Source organism: Canis lupus, chromosome 2, assembly GCF_048164855.1.
Source record: "Canis lupus baileyi chromosome 2, mCanLup2.hap1, whole genome shotgun sequence".
NCBI lineage: Eukaryota > Metazoa > Chordata > Mammalia > Carnivora > Canidae > Canis > Canis lupus.
This window is the reverse complement of record NC_132839.1, coordinates 39,220,305-39,233,198: the sequence shown is the minus strand read 5'-3', so window position 1 is coordinate 39,233,198 and position 12,894 is coordinate 39,220,305. Positions and strand designations below refer to the sequence as shown.

The following is a 12,894-nucleotide window of genomic DNA, read 5'->3' as shown; positions in this document are numbered from 1 at the left end:
ACCTGCACCCCGATGTTTCTAGCAGCAATGTCCACAATAGCCAAACTGTGGAAGGAGCCTCGGTGTCCATCGAAAGATGAATGGATAAAGAAGATGTGGTTTATGTCTACAATGGAATATTCCTCAGCCATTAGAAACGACAAATACCCACCATTTGCTTCGACGTGGATGGAACTGGAGGGTATAATGCTGAGTGAAATAAGTCAATCGGAGAAGGATAAACATTATATGTTGTCATTCATTTGGGGAATATAAAAAATAGTGAAAGGGAATAAAAGGGAAAGGAGAAAATGTGAGTGGGAAATATCAGAGATGGTGACAGAACATGAGAGACTCCTAACTGGGAAACGAACAAGGGGTGGTAGAAAGGGAGGTGGGTGGGGGGTGGGGGTGACTGGGTGACGGGCACTGAGGGGGGCGCTTGATGGGATGAGCACTGGATGTTATTCTATATGTTGGCAAATTGAACACCAATAAAAAATAAATTAAAAAAAAACAAAGTGGCTGTTGCTATAGAGTAAGAACCCTCCTGCTTGATACCTACAACTTACTATTTGTAAACTTTAAAAATTTTGCCATTCAGAAAGGAAACAGAAAATAAGAAAAGGAAGTGGTTCATAGATTTGATTGATATTTCCTTATGATGGGGAGGTGGGAGTGGAAACTGCTCACTTCAGGTAAGATCCTTTCTCTCCTTCTAGGATAAGACAGATGTAGCTGGGTGGAAGTGCTGACTGGACTACATTTCCCAGGCTGCCTTGCAGATAGGTGTGTCGTTAGGATGTTCCCACCCACAGAGGAAGAGGATGCATCAGACAGAAGCTACTTCTATATCTGGGCCTGCAAAGAGTGGCTGTGTCCTCTCCAAGATGCCTAAACTCTGGCTGTGGCAGCAGCCCAGCCCAGCGCAGTGCCCTGCAAGTTGAGAGGAACCTGGGGCCCTGAGTGACCATAAGGAGCAGAGCGGCTGCTCATCCCAGGACGGTAACCTGAGAAAGAAACTGAGATGATTAATTTTATAGGTCAACTTAGCTGGGCCATGAAGCTCTAGATAGTTGCTTAAGCATGATCCTAGATATTGCTGTGAAGGTATTTTATGGAGGAAATTAACACTAAAGTTAGTAGTCTTTGAGGAAAGCAGATTACCCAAGATGACGTCGGTGGGCAGTGTCCATGAAATCGAAGACTGTCAGAGAAAAAAAGGCAAGACATCTTCGAACAAGAAGTTCTGCCAGTGGACTGCCTTCAGGCTCAAAGTGCAACATCAACTCTTCCCTGGGATCTCTGGCAACCTGCCATCAGGATTTTGGGCTTTTCAGTTTCCACAATCACATGAGTCAATTCTTTAACTTCTTTCTCTCTGCGCGCGCGCGCGCGCGCACACACACACACACACACACACACACACACACACCCTTACGTTAAGTTTTTTTGTCTTCTTCATCTTATCCTCCAAGAATTTTGTAAATTAGGTACCATAGCCATTGGACCGTTATTCATGTTGCCGATATCTTCTTGTTGTCAATCGTTTGCCTCGTCATTTTGTTTGGGGTGGCTTCCATCCTAGGGAACATATTGGTTACAACTCTTGATGCTTGCGAGAAATCCAACTCAATCCAGTATAATGTATGTGGGGGCTTGCTGAGCAGCTCATTTAACTGCCACCTTTTAATACTGGGGATTCCCACCAGAAACAATACATTTCTCAATTTATGTTCTTTTATATGATTTTAAATCTCCTTCTTGCAGGTCTTCCAAAATTTTGGATTAGTCTGTGCCTAGATGACTTATGTTTTTTGTTGCCTTTGCAAATGTTCTCTCCTACCTGGTTAATAAGGGCATATAGGAAAAGTGTAGTTTTTTGGTGTTTGCTCTGTGCCCATCTGCCATCGGACAGGTCCTTATATCTTATTGAACCTCTCTGAGGTTATTAGTTTCACTTATTTTAATGTCCTCTTCTGATTCCTGTGTCATTGTATTTTCTCCAGCGTTCTGTCTGGTTCTTCCTTGGCAAGTTGTTGATTTCCTTCAAATGTATGGGGATTCTTGGTTGTCTGACCCCATTTGTAAATGTGTCAGGATGATGGCTCTTATTTTTTTTAAGATGTTATTTATTTATTCATGATAGACACAGAGAGAGAGACAGAGACACAGGCAGAGGGAGGAGAAGCAGGTTCCTTGAAGGGAGCCCGATGTGGGACTCGATCCCTGCACTCCAGGATCACTCCCTGAGTCAAAGGCAGATGCTCAAGCTCAACTGCTGAGCTACCTAGGTGTCCCAGGACGATGGCTCTTAAAGTGTGGTCGGTGGATCCCTGAGAGTTCCTGGGACTCTTTCAGGGAGTCCACAAGGTAAAAACTATTTGGGAGGAACACAAAGACATTTTTTTTTGTCATGAGTGTTCGGCGGTATTTTCCAGAGTCTAGATAATGTGTGATATCATAACAGATTGAAATGCAAGTGTGAGAATCCAGTTGTCTATTAAGCCAGATATTGGTGAGATTTTCAAAAAATATAAAATAATGTCATTCATCTTACTAAATAAGCTATTCTTAGACAAAGATAGCTATTTTCATAAATGTGTTATTTGTGTTAACATGTATTGGCTTTATTATCATTTAAAAACAAGTAAAGATTTAAAATGTATCTGCAGTCTATAACTTCTGTTAGAGTAGATATCAGTAGGTTTTTCCCATACAGTAGGCCTTTCTAGGGCCCTGTAGCATTTTTAAGAGGGGAAAGGAGTCGTGAGTACAGCATGTATGGGAGCTGCTGGTCTTGACTGATCACTCTTGTGTGTGGAAGATATCTTGAACACAAGCAAACTTCCTTTCTGTAAGGGACTGTCTACTCTGGTCACAGCAACCCTGGAACCCCTGGGCACTTGGGGTCATGGAGGCTGGCAGGGATGTGCAAGGGCAAAGGGCCTACTGGAGCCTCTGATCTCATGTGAAGAGATCGTGACCCCTCTTGGGGTCACTCGTGTCTCTCACTCTGGTGGCAGTTACCTGGGCAAGGTCCTGCTTCTCTCACCTGGGACACTCCCCACACCCCCTTGCAGCAATCTGCCTTCAATTTTAAATCTGCACTCTGATTTATTCTGAGGAAAAATGGGGTACTCTCTCAGCTGCTGGGGGAACCCTTCAAGTAATCATTTACCAATGTCCCGAGACTCCCTTCTCCATGCCACCATTTCTCCCATTTCTAGATTGGAGGGGTGGGGGTGGTTAGGGTTAGGATGGTTTCCCATCCGCTTGGCATTGTGGGCTCCTCTGCTTCGTTGGGTTTCCCCACTAACCTGAGCCCATCTGCTTTCTATCTTCCAGAAACTCTCCAATGTTCCGATCTGCTAATGGCAGTTTTTCCTAGTTTTCCAGGGCTGCTAAGCACCTATTTTTATAGTCTTTCTGGTATTTCAGAGAATCTGGGGAGGGAGAAGTACCTGGATGTGGTTAATCAGCCAACTTACCCCAATGTCTGCAATGTTTGAATGAATGAATGAATGAATGAATGAGCAAGGGCTCTGTGCCTGAGCAGAAGTGGAAGGAGGGGGCCGGTGTTTGTACTGCTGAAAATGTTTAAAGATAATTTAGAGGATGCAAACTTTATTTACCACTTCAACTAGGGTCCAGAGAACTGCCAGAGGCAGGAAGCTTTCCTAGGATAAAGAATAAAGAACAGGGAGTTTTAATTCTGGAACTCAGAGTTGACCAGGCATTTGGGGACTGGCTGACCAGATGCATGGCCTTTTTGGTCACACAGAGCATTTTCAGTTGCCCACAGTTGGGTTTGATGATGAGGCATCCCAGGCAGGAATAGCTCCATCTCAGGGCTAGACAGCTATTTCAACTGTATAGACCTTCCTCCGAGACAAGGTTGCTGTGAGGGTCAGATGGTGGGACTACTTACCCATGGACACCCGCTTGTGTGATAGCAACTGTGCATCAGGAGAAGCCAGGGTGACCTGTCCCTGTTGTTGGCAGGAGCTCAGCATTGGTGGAAATGCTCCTGGGGATCTAGAGGGACAACACACAGGGTGTTGCAGCAGATGCACCTCCCTTCAGGTTTAATTTACAAGATGGGATTTAACCCTCGGAGCCAGAATCGCTAGGAAGAAGGAAAAGGTGATGTCCTCATTTTGTTCCAGGTAGAGACTCTTTAGGACAAGTGGGCCCGTGTCTCCTGGGCACTGGCCCCAAAGTGAAGAGGCATCCCAGACTGTGTGTGGAGGATGCTGTAGGCAGTCTTGGGAGCCTGGGGAGCACCATCCCTCCTCCCTGCCTTGGTCCTCTCTGGTTGATAACATCAAGCAGGTCATGGGATCGGTTACCTTCTCCTGAAAAGCACGCCTTTTAAAGAAGTGGTCTGACAGCTGCAGGGGTTCATCGGTAAAGCAGATCAGGGGAAGGAAACTTAGATCAGCTCACATTTTAGTTAAATGAAAACACTTCCCTCCTGAAGCAGGGTCTGAGCTATGTGCCTTGGCAAACACAAAACCAAAGCAAGCCCTGCACAGCTTCTCTGGGAAGTCTGGCCACACCTTCCGGATATGGGAAAGGCTTTCTTCTTCATTTCAAATGACCCTGTTTTGCCTTTTTTAGATGCCAATGTTTATTTGGTCTGACTCTCAAATACCTCAATGCAGCTGAAATAATTTAAAGCAGCTCTGTAAGAAGTGACCACTTCCTGACCTTCTACATTTGAAGAATTCTTTGCAAGGGGTCCATGGAGGGATCAGCACAGCACCTGAGGGGCAGCCCCAGGCCCTCCCTAGGGGGGCCTCCCTGGTTGGGCCAGCAGACTGGTCAATCTGTGCAAGGACCCCTGGCACCATGTCACAGTGGGCGCTCCTGCAGGAAGAGCCATGAGTGGGAGCCAGCGATTGTCAGGGACCTGATGCATGCCTATTACCTCACCTGGGAGAGGAGCCAGGGACTCACCTTTCGAGGTTACCAGGTACAATTTGATTTTTACCCCCAATCCTGGAGCATCGTCCAGAAGGAGAGGGGGTGTCTTAGGACCTTGTGGTACCAGTAAATCCTAGAGAGACAGGACGCATTGAAATTTGTGATGGAGGGCAGCCTGGGTGGTGCAGTGGTTTAGTGCCGCCTGCAGCCCAGGAGATCCTGGAGACCTGGAATCGAGTCCCACATCGGGCTCCCTGCATGGTGTCGCTTCCCCCTCTGCCTGTGTCTGCCTCTCTCTCTCTCTCTCTCTTTGTGTGTATGTCTCTCATGAATAAATGAATAAAATCTTTAAAAAAAAAAAAGAAATTTGTGATGGAGATAATCTTTTCCTGAAGTGTTGCTGTGAAGATTAAATTAATGTAATGCCTAGAAAATTTTCCAGCTGAGCGTGGGGGGGTGGCCGGGGAGAGTCTGACTTGGCTGGTAGATGGGCCCAGTTTACCACTCTCTGTCTATACCCACTGAATAAATAGTGTTCGCTGGTCTGAGGATTCACGTGGGCCTAAGGGTACCCTTGTCAACAATGTCAGGAGCTGTCGCAGCATGATGCCTGTTCTGTAGATGTGAAAATGGAGCCTCAGAACTGTTCAATTAGAACTGGAGCATGAGCCCAACAGCTGGCCAGAGCCCAGCCAGGTCCCCGACAGCACCACTGCCCTTACAGGTTTGGGTCTCAGGTGCTGTATGTGCGGTGGGGAGCAGCCTGGGCCTTGGCTCTTACATCATCAGCTGCCCACTGCCTCGGGCTTGCACCTGCCTTTTTCTCCTGCGGTGGGCTTCCCCCCCACCCCAGCTTCTGAGGGCTCCTACTCCTGGTCAGTGCTCAGTGCCTGTACTGCTTCTGCTGATGGAGCATGGCCCCTGCAAGGTTCCAAGCCGCTTGCCCTCTGTGGAGCGCTGGCCTCCACGGGCCTGTGCGGTGCTTTTCTTCTCTAACTTGGCATCCAGTGCAGCTCCTGGCACAGAGTAGCTGCTTGAATATGAATAGTGGTGTCCTGCAAGAGGCTGGAGGAGGTCAGGAGGCTGGAAGTTGGGGCTGGCTCCAGCACTTTCTGTTATCTGGCCTTCTGGGAGGGAGTCTGGTAACCCACCTGCCCCATGTCCCCCTTCACTGTCCTTATTGCCTTCCCTTGGCCTGCAGGGATAGCTTGAAGCTGGCCCGGGCCCTGGTCCCCAGTTCTGGGACTGTCCTGCTTATGATGGGAAGGGGTGCAACTGTGTTGAGGGGGCAGTTTGCTGTCAGGTCCAGTGGTCTGACCACATGGTGCAAAGCTGTGGGCCAGACATCCTTCCAAGTGGTTCTATACACCTTCCATCTTGGGAACATCACGTTATGGAGATATGCTGGCTAGCTATGGTGCTTCAAAGGGAACTTTCTGGGAATGGAGGCCCACCTGGAAGAAGCGTGAGGGAGGCTGAAGGTCTGGGACCCGGGGCAGCTTCTCGCTGGTCTGCCTGGCTTGTCCGAAGACCAGAAGGGGTCAGGCAGATATTCATAGAGCAGGGCCACCAGATACACATGGGAATCCAGAATGTGCTGAAGATGACATCTCAACCTGTAGGGGAAATGGGTTATTTCCATGGGTGGGTTATTCACTACTTAATGTCGTGCTGGGATGAATGGCTAGCCATCCAGAAAAGAATAAAATTGAGTGCCTGGTTCCTATTGCCACTAAAATACATTCCAAAGGGATCCAGGTAGAATGGAGATTTAAATGCAAGAAGATGGAAACTATAAAAATGCCAGAAGAAAATGAGAAAACATTTGTAATCTTGGAGGGGTGACCTTTTTGATCTTGTTACAAAATTCTGAGGCCTTAAAGAGCCTAATTGATTTATTCTACTAGATAGGAGCCAGATATTTCTGTATGGCAGAAAACATCCTGATTAAAGCAAAAAGGCGAGATGCCTGGGTGGCTCAGTGGTTGAGCATCTGCCTTCAGCTCAGGGCTTGGTCCTGGGGTCCCAGGATCAAGCCCCACTTCGGGCTCCCCACAAGGAGCCTGCTTCTCCATCTGCTTATGTCTCTGCCTCTCTCTGTGTGTTTCTTATGAATAAATAAATAAAATATTAAAAAAGTAAAACAAAATAAAAAGGCAAATGATTAACAGAATAAAATTATGGCACATCCTTAGGATGGAATTATCATATAGTCATGAAAAAGAATAAGATATATTTATGTCTATGACATAAGAATAGCACCATATGTATAATAACATATGCAGTTAAGTCACAAGCCAAGGACTGCTATAAATCAATAAGAAAGGGACATTTGGGTGGCTCAGTTGGTTAAACATCCAACTATTGATTTATGCTCAGGTCATGATCTCAGGATCATGGGATCAAGCCCCGCTTCCAGCTCCATGCTCAGTGGGGAATCAGCTTGAGATTCTTCCTCTCCTTCTCCCTTTGCCCCCCCGTCCCCCTCAAATAAAATAAATCTTTAAATTAATAAGAAAAAAATCCAACAACTGTATTGAAAAATGGGCAATGGATATAAATCCTTCACAGGAAATGAAAATGTTTCAACACATTTGAAAAGACACTTAATCTCTCACTTAACAATAAGAGAAATATAAACTGAAACATCAGCGAAGCCCTACTTGACACCTATCAGACGGGCACAATTCCAACCTTTGGTAAGGACTATGTGAGTGAGCAGGATGGACAAGCTCTGAGATGGGGTTTGGGTGTGTCGGTCAGAATTAGAAATGGTCCAGCCCAGCAATTCCACATCAGGACTATGTCCTGCACATTAGGACATTTACCAGAGGGGCTCATGGAAGCATTCTTTTTGATTATAAAGGATGGAAACTACTTAAATAGTATCAATAGAAAAAAAAAAATAGTATCAATAGTAATATTAATTAAATAAATCACAGCACATCCCTCCTATGAGATTACATACATTTTAAAAAACAGGTACTTTTAGGTTTATGATATGGAGCAAGCTTCACAGTGTATTGTTGCATGAAGAAGAGCAGGTCTGAGAGTGTGCATAGAATCCCCTCCTTTGTGTGTATATGTTTAGAAGCATGAAATTCAATTCCCAGAAGGGTACATAAAATATGGAAATTGGCACCATGAATTTCCTCTGGTGTTATTATTGTAAAGGTTTATTTATTTATTTGGGGGGGAGAGAGGCAGAGGGAGAAGGAGAAAGAGAATCTCAAGCTGACTCCCCTGCTGAGCGGGGAGCCTGACACAGGGCTCAATCCCAGGACCCTGAGATCACGACCCAAACTGAAACAAACTCAATGTTTGTGTCTCTTCAAAATTCATATATTGAAGCTCTAACCCCCAATGTGAGGGTATTAGGAGGTGGGGTCTTTGGGAGGTGATTAGTCATGAATGGGATTAGTGCCCTTATAGAAGAGACCCCAGAGGGTTTCCTTGCCACTCTGCCACGTGAGGACATGATGAGAAATTGGCTGTCTGCAATCCGGAAGAGGGCCCTTATCAGAACCAGATTGTACTGACACCCTGATCTTAGACTTCCAGCCTCCAGAACTGTGTGTTTTGTTACTGCAGCCCAAGTGGACTGAGACATCTAGAGAAGGGGCCTGGGATCTGCAACAAGTGGTGGGAGACGCGTTTCCCAACCTTCCTTCCTTCCTTCCTTCCTTCCTTCCTTCCTTCCTTCCTTCCTTCCTTCCTTCCTATTAATGGTTCACACTTGCATGAAGCACATTTTCGGTTTTTTAAACCATCAAAGCCAGCCTTTGGGAGGCTGCCACCGCTCTCCAGCTCTACTTGTACCTGCTGCTGGCTGGAAGTGGGGTCTACCCTGCTTTTCCCCAGGGATGAGGAGGATCTCTATTTTCCATTGTGGAAAGGTTACTGCACAACACAGCCAGTGTCCCACCAGGAAGGAGTAGCAGAGGGACAGCCTACCAGACTGCACACACTCTCACAGTTGACTCATTTTCTTCCCATTCCTAACCACAGTACTCACCTGGATCATTGCTGATGCCCCCAGGTGGATCATCAAACCTGATGGCTGGGGCTGAGGTCCACTCGAGGCACAGAGTGGGTTAAAGATGCTGTCCAGAGTAAGGAGGTGGAGGCTCCAGCCCCAGCATGTGGTGTTCTTACAGGCCCAATATGAATTGGATTTTTCTTCACTTCCTTCCCTTGCAGGGATCCATAAAGATGCCCAGAATGGCTCTGCATCTCCTGTGTGCAGTGGGCCAGCCCAGGATTCCCTTCCAGAAGGTGCCTCTCCCTTCCAGAAGCAGTTCTCTTGTTATGGACTATACAGTGCAGCCCCTGTTGCCCTAGGTAGGGTCTCAATGGCCTCAGGCCCTTCTTCCTTTAGAATTGCACACACCCACACCCACACATACATACTTCTCCCCCTGCTTCCCTGATCCATTCCCAGCCTGGGAAGCAAAGACCCTGCTTTTTCACCTTCTACAATACTATCCCCTTGGGAGAGGGAGGAGACTCTAACTACAAATGTTTTGAACATGTATTTCACATGTTCATTAAGTTTGTATTTTTTTAAATAAACATCTGACAATGCTCAGGTCACCAAAAGAAATCTTAATGGCTTCCCTGAAATCTGGCAGAAATACATGTGCCCACCATAACTATGTAAGCTACAAAGGGCACAGCTATGGGAACATAATAGGCCCTGTCCATGTGTCCAGCCAGACCTTTGAGCATTTGAGGCTGCAGGCAAATCTTCGGGCACAATTCCAACCAAATCCAAATCTTCATGTCCCAGCAGCCCTGGCCAGAGATAGGAGGTGGGCGAACCTGCATCACACTTGGCTGCTCTTGGTCACCAAGGTCTGCCCTCTGCCAGGAGCCTGCTGCAGCAGAAAGGAGACGCTTCTCGTTTCAAGGGTTAAACCCCCAAAAGCACGGCAAAGGCCACACTGCAAGACTTACCTTCCTTCACATGGTGCACACTCACATCCTTATCACTCTGGTAATTATTCCCACTAAAGTCAGACATAATTTCGAAGGTGGGTAAAAGTAATTTGAAAAGTAGGTGGGCAGATGGCATAGAGCTGCTCAACCTTCTCTCAAACTGTCATTAGCTGTACAGGTTTCAGCTGCCATCTCGCATGATTACCATTGTTATTTTTCATTTGTGCACATTTCTGTTTGTGGGTTGGAGGGAGGAGACTGAGCAAAGCCGCAGGGAGAACATGAAACAGCCAAGTTCATATGCCCCTTGGTGCCATGCTTGGCTGGTGACTGGATCCTGTGTGGGTTAGCAGAAGCTGGCAGCACGTGGAGGGGACCAGCTTTCCATGGCTCTACACACTCAGCTTGAGCACTTCGTATCATCCCTGGGCTTGGCTCCTCTTCCTGGGCCTGGCTCCTCTTCCAGGGCCTATGTAGGCAAAACAGAACATGCACTAGGAGACAGAGTTTGCCCAAAGGGCTGCTCTAACAATTCTAATCATAATAGTGGTGGCACTACGATGAACTCATTTCTCCTTGCAGCAACCCTGGGGGCTGGGAACCACTCATCCATATTTTCCAGTTAAGTTGATTGAGATGTAAGGAATGGAACAGGAGGGACCCAGGACCTGAGGCCCTGCAAGAATGGGGGCAGGGGCTATGTTGCCAAGAATCAGTGGAACCCAGAAGCCTGGGCAATGAGAGGCAATTGTCACCATAGGAAGTGGGATGATGTAGGGAAGCAAAAAAGAAAGATTGATTTGAATTCTGTCTAGGAAGCCAGTTGGATCCCAAGACCCTCCAAAGCAGTCTCCAGACAAGCTTAGAGGTTTGTTCTCTAAAGAAATTGGAGAGGAGTGGCTCTGGGCTCAGGGACCGGAGGAGAACAGGAGGCAGGGGTGAGATTCTGGGCTGGAAAGGGGATGGAATATAAAAAGAAAGACTTTATAATGAGAAGACCCCCAAGAGCCACTCCCCAACTCTATTCCCAGGAAGCTGGCAGCATAATGTATGTGCCCCTGGAAGGGTATATATCCCTAGGAAACAACCTAAAAATGCTTACATGTGAGGGTTCCCTGACAAAGAAATCTGTTCCACCTACCAGTCTAAAATTCTCTCCTCCCCCAAAATCTTCAAAGAGCTCTTCAGTGCCTCACTCTCAGCTATGAACAGATTGCCAAGGATCCCTGAACATGTGAGTGATGCTACCAGCATGGAGTTAAACAAACAACAAACAGAAGAAATGTACTTGTAGGACTTAGAGAGAAGGGAGCAGAACAGAAGCTCAAAATAAAATTCCTATCATAAATATCCTCAGGGAGATGACATAGATACTGTATAGGAGAGAAAATATCAGGATTCTGTAAGGAAGGGGTCATCAGAGCATAAGAAAGAGGGTTTCTAATACATGAGGTAGAAGTGGAGTTGTCAACGAAATCTCTTTTTTAAAAAAAGGCAAAGAAGAACACCTGTGTGACTCAGTTGGTTAACTCTTGATTTTGGTTTAGGTCATGATCTCAGGATCATGGGATCAAGTCCCTCATTGGGATCCCTGCTCAGCATGGAGTCTGCTTGAGATTCTCTCTCTCCCTTTCCCTCTGCCCCTCTCCACCTGTTCTCTGTCTCTCTCTCTCTCTCATTGTCTCTCTGTAAAATAAATTTAAAAATTAAAAATTAATTAATTAATTAATTTAATTTAAAAAGGCAAAGCATTTGACAAGAGAGTAACTACAACTAGAAGTTAGGTCCAGATCATTCAGTGTGCTCATTCAGTGTCCTACTAATTGGAGTTACAAGAAGAGAGAATACAGAAAACAAAGATATTTCAAAGAAATAATATAAGGAAATTGCCAACTAAAAGCTGGAGACTTCAAATAGAAAGAGCTCATCAAACACCAGGACTGTGAACTTTTAAAATTCTGCACCAAGGTATATATATCCTTGTAAAATATGAAAGCTTCAAGGATCAAGAGAAAATCCTAGGGATACCTGGGTAGCTCAGCAGTTGTGTGTCTGCCTTTGGCTCAGGGTGTGATCCTGGGGTCCGGGATCGAGTCCCATGTCGGGCTCCTTGTGGGGAGGCTGCTTCTCCTTCTGCCTGTGTCTCTGCCTCTCTCTCATGAATGAATAAATAAAATCTTTTTTTTTTTTTTAAAAAAGAGAAAATCCTAGAAACTGAGGATTGAGGGGAGAGATATATAAAACATACAAAGGTTTAAGAGTTAGAATGATAGTAGACTTCACAACAGTAGCACTGGAAGATAAATGGAATTATGCCTTTGAAATTTTGGTGGAAAATTATTTTCAACTTAGATTTCTACATCTAGCCGATTATCTTGGAAGTATGAAGTGGTATAAAAGTATTTCTAGGCATGCAACATTTTTAAAGCTTTTTACCTTCTGTATAGCCTTTCTCGGAAAGATACTGCAGGATATGTTCCAGCAAAACAAACATATAAACCAAGAAAGAGGAGGACCTGGGGCACTGGAAGTGAAGGACCCAGCCTGACAGAGAAGCCAAGAGAAGCCCCAAGGTAATAATTTGTAACATAGACCAAGAGAACAACTGCTCATATCTGAGCAGAAGGTCAGAGGACTGAGAAGGAGGCATCCAAGGAATGGGGGGATCATCCAGATTATCTGATGTGTTAGGGCATTTGAAACAACTATTGATAGGTATTTGATGAAAATATAGAAGTATTTGGGTACAAGTTAGCTATTGAAAATAGTAAGTAATAGTAATACATTGTATTAGTAAGACATTGAAAATAGTAAGAGGAAGCATTTATCTCTGGTGTGGAGGGGTAGATCATGAGAAAGGAACATATTCATTATACATTGTTTGGCTGTGTGATTAGTGATAATCCTGGTAATAATGTAAACACTGACTATTAATTAACCCAAAATTATAATATAAAGATATATTAGGCTGATGGGTAAGGGAAGTGGGAGCACAGTAGATGAGTGTCAAATCTTCCACAATTATAATAGAAATTCAACAAATATCAT

General features: G+C 45.5%; 1 long non-coding RNA gene across 1 annotated transcript; it reads right to left on the bottom strand.

The window, feature by feature from the left end:
* Window positions 1-508: 508 nt before the first annotated feature.
* Window positions 509-6,946, bottom strand: LOC140610114 (uncharacterized). Its single transcript, XR_012011902.1, has 3 exons — window positions 6,363-6,946; window positions 1,421-1,563; window positions 509-1,292 (listed from the first exon to the last, which is right to left on the bottom strand). It is a non-coding gene; the product is annotated as an uncharacterized lncRNA (long non-coding RNA).
* Between the last annotated feature and the right edge of the window lie 5,948 nt (window positions 6,947-12,894).